This window comes from Lynx canadensis, chromosome A2 (genome assembly GCF_007474595.2).
Source record: "Lynx canadensis isolate LIC74 chromosome A2, mLynCan4.pri.v2, whole genome shotgun sequence".
Taxonomy (NCBI): domain Eukaryota; kingdom Metazoa; phylum Chordata; class Mammalia; order Carnivora; family Felidae; genus Lynx; species Lynx canadensis.
The window spans coordinates 13090869-13101691 of record NC_044304.2 but is presented as its reverse complement, the minus strand read 5'-3'; positions in this window follow the sequence as shown (position 1 = coordinate 13101691).

Here is a 10823-nt window from a genome sequence, read left to right as displayed (position 1 = left end):
CCTCTGGTTGCCTCCACCCCTGCCCAGAACAGTCCCTGTTCCCATGGCAACTGTAGGGTTTTTGTTTTGTTCTGTTTTTTCTTTTATACACGATTTATTTTAGGGGCGCCTGGGTGGCTTAGTTGGTAGAGTTCCTGACTCTTTCTTTCCCCATTTATTTATTTATTTTTTAAATTAATTAATTAATTATTTAAAACATTTTTTTTATTTTTTAAATTTATATCCAAAGGAGTTAGCATATTGTGCAACAATGATTTCAGTAGATTCCCTAATGTCCCTTGCCCATTTAGCCCATCCCCCCTCCCACAACCCCTCCAGTAACCCTCTGTTTGTTTTCCACATTGAAGGGTCTCTTCTGTTTTGCCCCCCTCCCTGTTTTTATATTATTTTTGCATCCCTTCCCTTATGTTAATCTGTTCTGTGTCTTAAAGTCTTCATATGAGTGAAGTCATATATTTGTCTTTCTCTGACTAATTTCACTTAGCATAATACCCTCCAGTTCCATCCACATAGTTGCAAATGGCAAGAGTTCTTTTTTTTTTATTTATTTTTTTAACATTTATTTATTTTTGAGAGACAGAGAGAGGCAGAGTATGAGCAAGGGAGGGGCAGAGAGAGAGGGAGACACAGAATTCGAAGCAGGCCGCAGGCTCCGAGCTGTCAGCACAGAGCCCGATGTGGGGCTTGAACTCACGAACTGCGAGATTGTGACCTGAGCCGAAGTCGGACGCTCAACCGACTGAGCCACCCAGGCGCCCCAAGAGTTCATTCTTTTTGATTGCCGAGTAATACTCCCTCGGCCACATCTTCTTTATCCATTCACCCATCGATGGACATTTGGGCTCTTTCCATACTTTGGCTATGGTCGATAGTGCTGCTATAAACATGGGGGTGCATGTGTCCCTTCGAAACAGCCTGACTCTTGATGTTGGCTCAGGTCATGATCCCAGGGTGGTGAGCATGGAGCCTGACTAAGATTACCTCTCTCTCTTTCCCCCTCTGCTCCCCGCCTCTCACACTCTCTCTAAAAAAAAAAAAATAAAATAAAAAATACGCAGTTTATTTTAGTTTATGGTTTCCAGAATTATGGTGAAAATAGTACAGAGTTCCTGTGTACCCCATGCCCAATTTCCCCGATTATTAACACCTTACATTAATCCGGTATATTTGTCACAATTGTGAACTGAATACCAAGACATTACTAATAACTAAAGTCCGTATATTATTCAGATTTTCTCCACTTTCCCTAATATCCTTTCTCTGTCTCAGGACTCCATGTTTCACTTCGTCTTCAGGTCTCCTTAGGCTTAGACAGTTTCTTGGACTTCCTTGTAGCTGTTTAATGTTTATTATTTATTTTGGGGAGAGAGAGAACATGCAGGGAAGGGGCAGAGAGAGAGAGGGACAGAGGATCCGAAGCGGGCTCTGAGCTGGCTGCAGGGAGCTCGATGGGGGTCTCGAACTCACGAACTAGGAGATCATGACCTGAGCTGAAGTCGGAGGTTTAACTGACTGAGTCACCCAGGAGCCCCTTGGGCTTTCTGGTTTTTGATGTCTTTGCCAGTTTTGAGAACTGGTCAAGTGTATTGTGGGAAATCCCTGAGCCGTGATTTGTCTGGTGTTTTTTCATGGTTGGCCTGGGGGGGGGGTGGTGACAGCTCTGGGGAAGACCACAGAGGTGAAGTGCCCTTCTTGTCACACCAAGTCCACAGAACATGCCACGAGCGTGACTCTTCACTGTGACGTTGACCTTGCTCACCTGCCGGAAGTGGCATCTCTCAAGTGTCTCCACTGTGAAGTTACTCTCTTCCCTCTTTTGGCGCTGTGCCCCGTGGAAGGAAGTCGGGGTGTGCAGCCCACACCTGAGGGGTGGGGAGTCAAGTTTCCCCCTGCACAAATTATTTTGAGTTCCTCTCTTCTCCCTGTTTATTTATCTCTTCAATCATTCACATCGGTATGGAGTCATGGATATTTATTTCCTACTTTGGGTTAAAACCCAATACTACTTTATTGATTTTCTTGCTCAAATTTGTGTCAGCTTTGGCCATTGGAAGCTCATTCAGTTGGCTCCCAGGGCTCTTTGACATGCCCCCATGACACCCATGGTTTCCCCCTCTTAGTACCTCCTTACTTTGTCCCTACGAAATACTTCATGCTCCTCTTGTGTATTTCCTGCCCCCCTCTGACCGTCGGCCTTTTCTCCAAGGAGCAGCCGTGATGCCTTTTGCTGGAGAGTACAAATAGTCTCCCCTTTTGCACAGTGTCAGTGGTCTGTGATCAACCGCAGTCCAGAAGCAGATGGTCAGAAGGTCAACGGTAGCCCGGTGCTACATCACAACGCCTGCGTCATTCGATTCACTTCATCTCCTCACATAGGCATTTTATCATCTCACATCACCACGAGAAGAGCGAAAAGAGCGAGTACAGTACAAGATGCTAATCTGAGAGACAGACCGCAGTAAATGGTTATCGTGTGCCTAATTTAGAAATTAAACTCTATCATAGGTATGGATGGAGAGGAGAAAACATAGGATAGATATACAGTTCATTACTATCTGTGGTTTCAGGCATCCACCGGGGATCTTGGAATGTATTCCCCACAGATAAAGGGCGCGGTGCTGTATTAATATAAACCAAGATCTGGGCAGGTGTGTGTGTGGCCTGCCACCAGGGTGTCATTGCTTCTAGGCCCTCATAGCTGACGGAGCAAGGACCCAAAATGTGTCTATTGACTGTGTATATACACAGATCTGTAAATACCTCCATATGTAACTGTGTCTATATTAAGTTACACATGAACTCATGCAGATGTCTCCACACCTAATCCGTTAGCAGACGGATCCTTCTAGTCTCCTCCCCTTGCCTGTCTATAACATGCGTCTCCGACAGTGAGAACCTGGCCCCCACCCTCTGCTTAAGTGCCCCATTCCAGTGTGTGCACGGTGGTTTCAGGATGTTTACATGTGCCCCTGGGTCTGGGCGGAGTTTCCAGACAGAGACAGATCACCTTCCTTTCCAGCTCCAAGCCCTCTCCTGAGGGGTCAGCACCCTTAGTAAAGACCCCCACACCCTCCCCACAACCTTCCAGGCCTATGCAGGAGGGCCCTGTGCACCTCCTTGTCCTCATTTCTCCCGGCCTATTCACTGCTGCCCTAACAAAACCAGTCCCACCTCAGGGCCTTTGCCCCTGCTCTTCCCTCGCCTGCAGTGCTCTCCTCCCAGCTCTACATCTGACCTGGTGACTTAGCTCTTGGTTCCTACACAGAAGCCCTGGCCAGGCTTCTTTCCGGCCCAATGCTGAACAGCCCCCCACCCCCCCGCCCCGGGCCAGGGGAAAGGAGGTGGTGATTCTTATGTTACAGGACTGAGGCTCTGAGGCTCCAGGACAAGAAGCTACTCTTTTGAAGTCCCACTCCGAAGACAGGTCAGAGGCAAGACTTGACTCGGGTGCACTGGTGCCAAAGCTCTCACCGGCTCTGACCTTGGATCCTAAAAACCGATGCTGTGGGGATGGGAAGGACAGGATGCAGAACTGTCTGTTGGGGAAGGAAGCCCTGGGGGTGGGGGTGGGGGGGAGGCCTCAAGCCCTGAGGCCACCTTGAAATTCAGGCCAATTTTCTTCCTTCTAAGATAAGGAGAGGTGGGGGCAGGGGCCCACAGGGAGGTTAAGTAATGTCCCCAAGGTCACCAGCAGTGCAATCAACATTTCCTGAGCACCTACTATGTGCCAGGCAGGGTAAAGGCACATATCGTGTGTACATGGGTGCCCACCTTGTCCTGTCCTGGCTGCAACCCAGGCTACAGATGAGAAGGAAACAGAGGAGGGTGACTTCTGGTGGACAGCTTGGCATTTAAAGGGAGTGGGTCGGGAAGAGCCAGAGGAGGGCCTGGAGTGGGGAAGGACAGAACCAGAGGGAGAACAGGGAGGGCTTCCTGGAGGAGAGGTCCTAGCAGGTGGGGCTTGGAAGACGAGAGCTTACTGCACTGCTGTTCCCAGGAGAGGCAGCCATCCCCTCCTTCATAACCACCTCCTAAAAGCCCACTTCTTCCCAGAAAAATGCCCCAGATTCCCAGCCCCACCCTGCTCCCCCGAGCCCCTTGAAGCAGAAGCCCCAAGTGTTTGGGGTGGGGGGTGTCCGGGCAGCCGTAGGGCCCACCCTGCCCCGCAGCAGCCTCCCCCTGGGGAGCTTCAACACCACCAGTCTTCCCCCCCCACCCCCCCATTCCTTTAAGAGACCGAGCCTGGGCCTCTGTGGTCCCTCTGCCAGGTGCGCTCCTCCTCTTCCCCTAAAGTGGTTTAATTCTCCGCTTCCTCCCAAGGTTTTCTCTCATCCCCAAGGGGCACGTGGGTCCTCCTCTGGCCCCGTGCTACCCGCCCCCCCGCCCCGGATACCGCGGGTGCTTGTATCGCCCTACGTGTCTGAGTCTCCCACTGGACACTGTTCCCCGTGAGGACCCAGTATTTGTTGACTGATGAATGGCTGGATGGTGGCCTCCCAGAGAGGACAGCATGGGTGCAGAGGCCCGGAGGTCTGACCTGGATGCTGAAGGAACATGGAGAAATCAGGGGGCAGTTGTGGCCCAGGCTCAGGGAAGCAGGGAGGGGCTGCCCGTGAGCAGGCTGTGCTGAGAGTGCCCGGGCCAAGGTCGCACATCCGGCTCCTGGCGCATGCTCCAGGGCCCCCAGGTGCTTTGGCTGCTGCCGGGATATTTTTAGTGCACACTCTGGCAGAGGCTGGGCCAGACAGCTGTCAGGACGGCTTGTGGGGAGAGGGAGGAAGAAGATAGACACAGAGAAAAGAGAGAGAGGGGAGAAAGAGGGAAATGGAGGGGTGAGACCCCAGGCCCCAACCCCTTCTAGCTATAGATGGGAGAGAGTCAGATGCCCCAGACCAGGAGCTGGCAAGCCACAGCCCAGAGCCCAACTCTAGTCCACAGCCTCTTTGTGTAGTTTTTTTTAATTTATTTTTATTATTAATGTATTGAGAGAGAGCAGGGGAGGGGCACAGGGAGAGGGGGACAAAGGATCTGAAGCGGGGTCTGGCTGACCGCAGAGAGCCTGACGTAGGGCTCAAACACACCAATCATGAGATCATGACCCGAGTTGAAGTCAGACGCTTAACCGATTGAGCCACCCAGGCGCCCCGTCCCCTCTTTGTGAAGTTTCATTGAGGTTTTTAATGCAGTCATTTCCATCTGTTCAGCTACAACAGCAGAGTTGAGTTGTCTGAACAGAGACCGTATGGCCCGAAACACTGAAAAAATTTACTAACTGGTTCTACGGAAAGTTTGCCAGCCCCTGGCCAAGACAAAACTCTGTCTTTGCAAGAGGGACCTGTCAGTAATCAGTTGATTTTCACCACTGTTTCTGATTCTCCTCCATCCAGGGAGGAGTGTTCCCTTCGGCCCCAGAATCAGGCAGAGTCATGTGACCCACTTCCACCAACGAAATGACAAGTGGGATTGTCACTTTCTGGTAGGAAGCCCTGACTCACCGTGTTCCTTTCCCGCCTTGCCACCTGATATTCTAGGCAGTAAGAGTCCTGTAATGCTGGGCTCAGTGAGGGTGATGAGCCAACATCAGAAATCTGAAGGGTAGGGAAAGATACACCAAGGACTGAGGGCAAAAGCCCAGATCCCGCCCCTGGCCCCGCCCCCTTCCCAGTTTATTAAAATAAAAACACAAAGTGGAGTTATTCCTAGGAATGTGAGGATAGATCAGTGTTAGAAAACCTACTAACAGGGTAAAAAGAAAAAAAAAAAGGTAAACTTATGATCCCCTCCAGGGGTTATTTTGAGGCTCCATTGTTAGGTGCATAAAAGTTCAGAATGGTGACATCTTCCCAGTGAATTAAAAGTTCTGATATGATATTCCTTATTGATATTCCTTATTTCTAAAAATACACAAAAATATAACTTTACTAATGTATGTGAGCTTTCTTTCTTTAGTATTTGCCAGGTTTATTTTTTTCCCTACCTTTAAAATTTTCAGCATCTAAGCATAAATGTTAAGATACTTCTTATGGATGGCTTAAAAACTTGAATTAAAAAAAAAGATAACAGTCTGGGGCACCTGGGTGCCTCAGTCAGTTAAGCATCTGACTCTTGATTTTGGCTCAGGTCATGGTCTCACAGTTCGTGAGTTCAAGCCCTGGGTCCGGCTCTGTGCTGACAATGCAGTGCCTGCTGGGGATTCTCTCTCCCTCTGTCTCTTTCAAAATAAATGAATACACTTGAAGAAAAAAAAGTTAACAGTCTGACCATCTTTTTTGTCTTTTATCTTGACCATTTACATTTATTGTAATCGCTAGTAAATTTTATGCATTTCCATTATTTTATTTTGGGCTATCTGTCCCTCCTTCCCTATGGAAAGATTATTTTGGATTATTTCCTTTTCATTCTAATTTTTGCTCCTTCCTAGTTTGGAAGTTATAGACTAGTTCTAGTCTCGTATTATTTACCACAACCATTAATGTTCCTACTCCACTCAACCGGGTAATATGTCACACTCTCCTCAAACAATACAGGCATACCTCAGAGATATTGTGGGTTGCGTTCTAGACCATGACCACAATAAAGCAAATATTCCAATAAAGTCAATCAAATTTTGTGGTTTCCTAGTGCATATAAAAGTTATAGTTACACTGTACTGTAGTCTATTCAGCGTGCAATAGCATTATGTCTAAGAAAATGCACACACCTTAAATAATCACTGATCACAGGTCACCATAACAAATATAAGAGTCTGAAATACTACCAAGCGTTACCAAAATGTGACAAAATGGAAGATGCTGTTGGAAAAACGGCACTGACAGACTTGCTCAACACAGGGCTGCTCCAAACCTTCAGCTCGTAAAAATTGCTAGATATAAAGATTTTAAAGCCTGACTCCAATCGGCTGTGTTTTGCCATTGTTGTCTAATTTAGACTTTAATCGTACCCATTGGACATTTTAATCCTTGCTAACGAAGGTGATGTTTCTTCACCTCTGCTCAGGCATTTCCCACCTTTTCTGCTGTCTCCTCCTGCGTGTCAGCCCTTCCACCTGGCTCATTTTCTTTCTGCCTGGAACAGTTCCCTCAGAATTTGTTCCAGCGGGGATCTTCACTTCTCTACCATTTCTGGGCTGCTGCTTTCTCTCAGAGCCTTGAATGTGGTGCCCCTCTGGGTCCTGAGTTCCAGGCTCTGGGTCGGAGAAGCTGGCTTTCCATCCTCGGGCTCGCTTTTTCTTGCTGACTTGGATTTTCTGCGCTGAATCGGCCGTGTCTTTTTATACACCCTGCTTGGGACGCAGTTGGCTTTCTGAATACTGGTGAATTGATGTCTCGCATTCGTTCTGGAAAATTCTCTGGCTTCATCCTCTTCAGAGTTTGCCTCTGCTCTTTCTCTCTTACCCTCCCTTTTCTTCCCGTATTTGGGAAACACACTCTGCTCCATCTTCTAACTCATCAGTTTTCTCTTCGGAGAGCTCAAATCCATGGTTAGCCGCATCCAGTGTTTGAGACCTCCATTATTTGCTAATTTCCTAGTTATTTTTGGCTCTTCTCCATATGTCTTGCCCTTTGTTCCACACTTCAGGATTAAACACACTAATTCTGGGTCTAATGATGCTGAGCTGGAAGTCTCTGCTGCCTTCAGGACCGCTGGCTCCCCCGCCATGTGGACAGGTTGAGTTTCGATAGCAGTTCATACGCAGTTCCTGGGATGTGACTGGGGGAGTTTTTTGAATGTTTGTTTATTTTGGACAGAGACAGAGCACAAGTGGGGGAGGGGCAGAGAGAGAGGGAGACACAGACTCTGAAGCAGGCTCCAGGCTCTGAGCTGTCAGCGCAGAGCAAACACGGGGCTTGAACTCACAGACCACGAGATCACGACCTGAGCTGAAGTCAGAAGCTTAACCGACTGAGCCACCCAGGTGCCCCATGACTGGGGGAGTTCTCGAAGGCTGGGGTTGGAGGCTCAAACCGCAAACCTTCAGGGTCACCACCACCCTGGATGACTTTAAACTGCTTTGTCTACTGGAGGCCTCTGGACACCCAGATACCGCTAGAGCTGCAAACTCAAGCGAGGTCACCAATCACTGGACTAGATTCTACCCCCCCTCTTCCTCCCAACAGACAGGCTGGAGATAACCGAGTTTCCTTTCCATTCCTGGGAAGATCTTATTTCGACTGTGACTTCACCCTTTGAGGTCTTGACTTAACAGACCCACCATCGTGAAGGTCCGTGAAAACGAAAGACCAAACCCAGCCTAACGCAAAAGCTGCCTCCCGCCTCTGTGGACATTCTGGCCTCTGACTGCTCCTTCGCCTCTGTTTGCCCACGGACGCGTTCATCAAGATTTAACTCTTTTTACTCGGCAGTTTTCACTGTTTTTCTTGGAAGATCGGCTTGAGAATCTAGTCTACGACGTGGTCAAAAGCAGAAGTTTATACCATTTCTTTTCTTTTTTTTTTTTCTCTTTTCTTTTCTTTCATCCCTTCCTTCTTTCTTTCTTTTTAAAAGATTTTTATTTTTTAAGTCATCTCAACACCCAGCGTGGGGCTAGAACTCACAACCCCAAGATCAAGAGTCACATTCTTTACCAGAGGAGCCAGCCAGGCGCCCCTGTGACATTTCTCATACATGTGTTTGGGCCCCCTCTGTGCAGATTCTAGAACTCCCAAGAGGAAGGAGCATGTGAAAACAGCTGGGAATTTAAGAAGGGAAAAAATAAAATTAAGGAGAAAGAACCTGCTAAGGAGCTATTAAGAGACACCAGACTATATGCCAGTGAAAATAGCGGGGAGAGGGCCAGAAAAGTTGGTGATGGATTAGAGCAGATGTAGAAACAGACGCAAACCCACTGGGGTCTTAGTCAGGGAGGAGGGAGCGTTTCAAATCTGCACCAGGCCTGGGACAATCGGCTGGCCCTTGGGGCTGGGGCAACCCCTCCATCTCTCTTCATCCCCAAATAAGTCCTAGACGGATAAAAATAAAAGTTAACATGAGAAACACAGAGAAAAAACCATGGGAGAACTTGTGCCAGCCGCGAGGAAGGCCTCTCAGAGCACAAAAGAAAGACCTTTAAAGATTGTGGTTTGAAAACCATGAAAACAAAATGCTTACAGAAAAACTGTTCATAAAGTGGAAAGATGTGGGGGGGGGAAACAAACTCACCGCACAAGAGCTTAATGGTTAAGATGGTAAATCTTATGTGTTTTTTAGCACAATTAAAAACCTTCTCACGTTTCTTGAAAAAGTAGAGTTGTGACGTATCAGTGAGAAGAAACACCTATAATAAAACAGTGGAAGCAGCTAATTAAACAATTAATACCAATGCGAAACCCTCCCTGGTGATAAACGAAATGGAGAATGGGAGGCAGCACCTGCCACAGGGCAGTCTGGCCAAAATATCACCTCGGGCAGTGTTATAAACAGCGGCCCGCCCCCAGGCCCTGAGCGAAGAAGCCCACCCTTACCCGCAACAGGAAAAGGCAAGACAAAGGGCCGTAACCCTAACCCGCATGCGCGGCTTTGCGAAGGACACGCCTGGTGGGGGGCGCTCGGATCCCAGCACTTCCGCTTTCCCGGTCAACGGACAGAGGGCGCAGGGTCACAGACCCAGGTCCCAGGCGCTGGGGAGCTCCCCAGGCGGCTGCCGCACCTGTCCCCGGCTGGGTGCGCATTGACCTTGGTCGCGGCCTCACCGACGGTGCCCTTGTGGGCCCTGTCCCTGTGGGCGCCCACGCAGGTTCCCTTGGCGTCCACCTGCCCTTCCTGATGCCCGGCCTTGCCAAGTCCTGACATCCCACAGGAAGACCGCCAGACGCCGGTTCGGTGGCTCCCACACGAAGCAGTCAGGTCCCACAAACCAACCCTTGGTAGGCAAGATGTGTCCCTGGCTGCTGCGGCCCTGCCAGCTCCAGACGGAATTGTGTGCCCCCTGTGGGGTAAGGCCAGTTTGTTTCCTTCTTGTGATGCGAGTGCGGGACGTAAGCTTTGATTGCCCAGGCATCCTCTTCAAAGATGGTAGCTGGAATGAACCTACTCGCCAGCCACGCCTCTAGAGAAAGAGGCCGCCTGCCCCGACCGTGGCTCCTTGTTTTAGAGGTCTTGGTTGATTTTGGTAACTGGCCTTTCGGGCCACTCGTTTTGTTTTGTTTTTGCTCCCTCCCATCGCTTTAAATTCCCACTGGGAGGTTTTAAGTTTACCAAGAAACAATGGGCCCTGGAAACCCTGGGCTCCCATCCTGGACCCAATAAGAGCAGAGGCCCAGCCAGTGAACAAGCAGCTCTGTCTCAGTCCCCCCTTTCCCCTCTCACTATGTGGCCCTGGGGGCTCTGGGTGATCTCCAGGTCTGGTAAGTGAGAAACCTTTATTTTTTTCCCAATGGGTGTCTGCGGAAGGGCGTCTTGTAAGCAGAACCACAAAGGCCAGTCCAACGACGACACTAGTCATCGATCAGCTGAGCCCTAACTAGTGCAAAACACCCCCTCATTTCCTATGCGTGAGCCCCACTCCCCTTCGTGATGGTGTCTGGAGGGGGGCGCTTCGGGAGATCGTTAGGTCGTGGAGGTCAGGGGGGTGGGGTCCCATCCCGGGGTTGGTGCTGCCGAAGGAGGGGCCGTGAGAGGATGTGCCCCCACGCCCCCTCCCTGTCCACGCGGGGACACAGCCAGAAGGCAGCCATCTGGAAGCCGGAGGGCCCGCCCTCGGCCGACCCCTGGCACCCTGATGCACCCTGGTCTCAACCGTCCAGCCTCCGGAGCTGCGGGAAGGAAGCGTCTGTCGGGGAAGCTGCCTGGTATTGTGCCACAGCAGCCTGGAGGCGCCGAGCCGG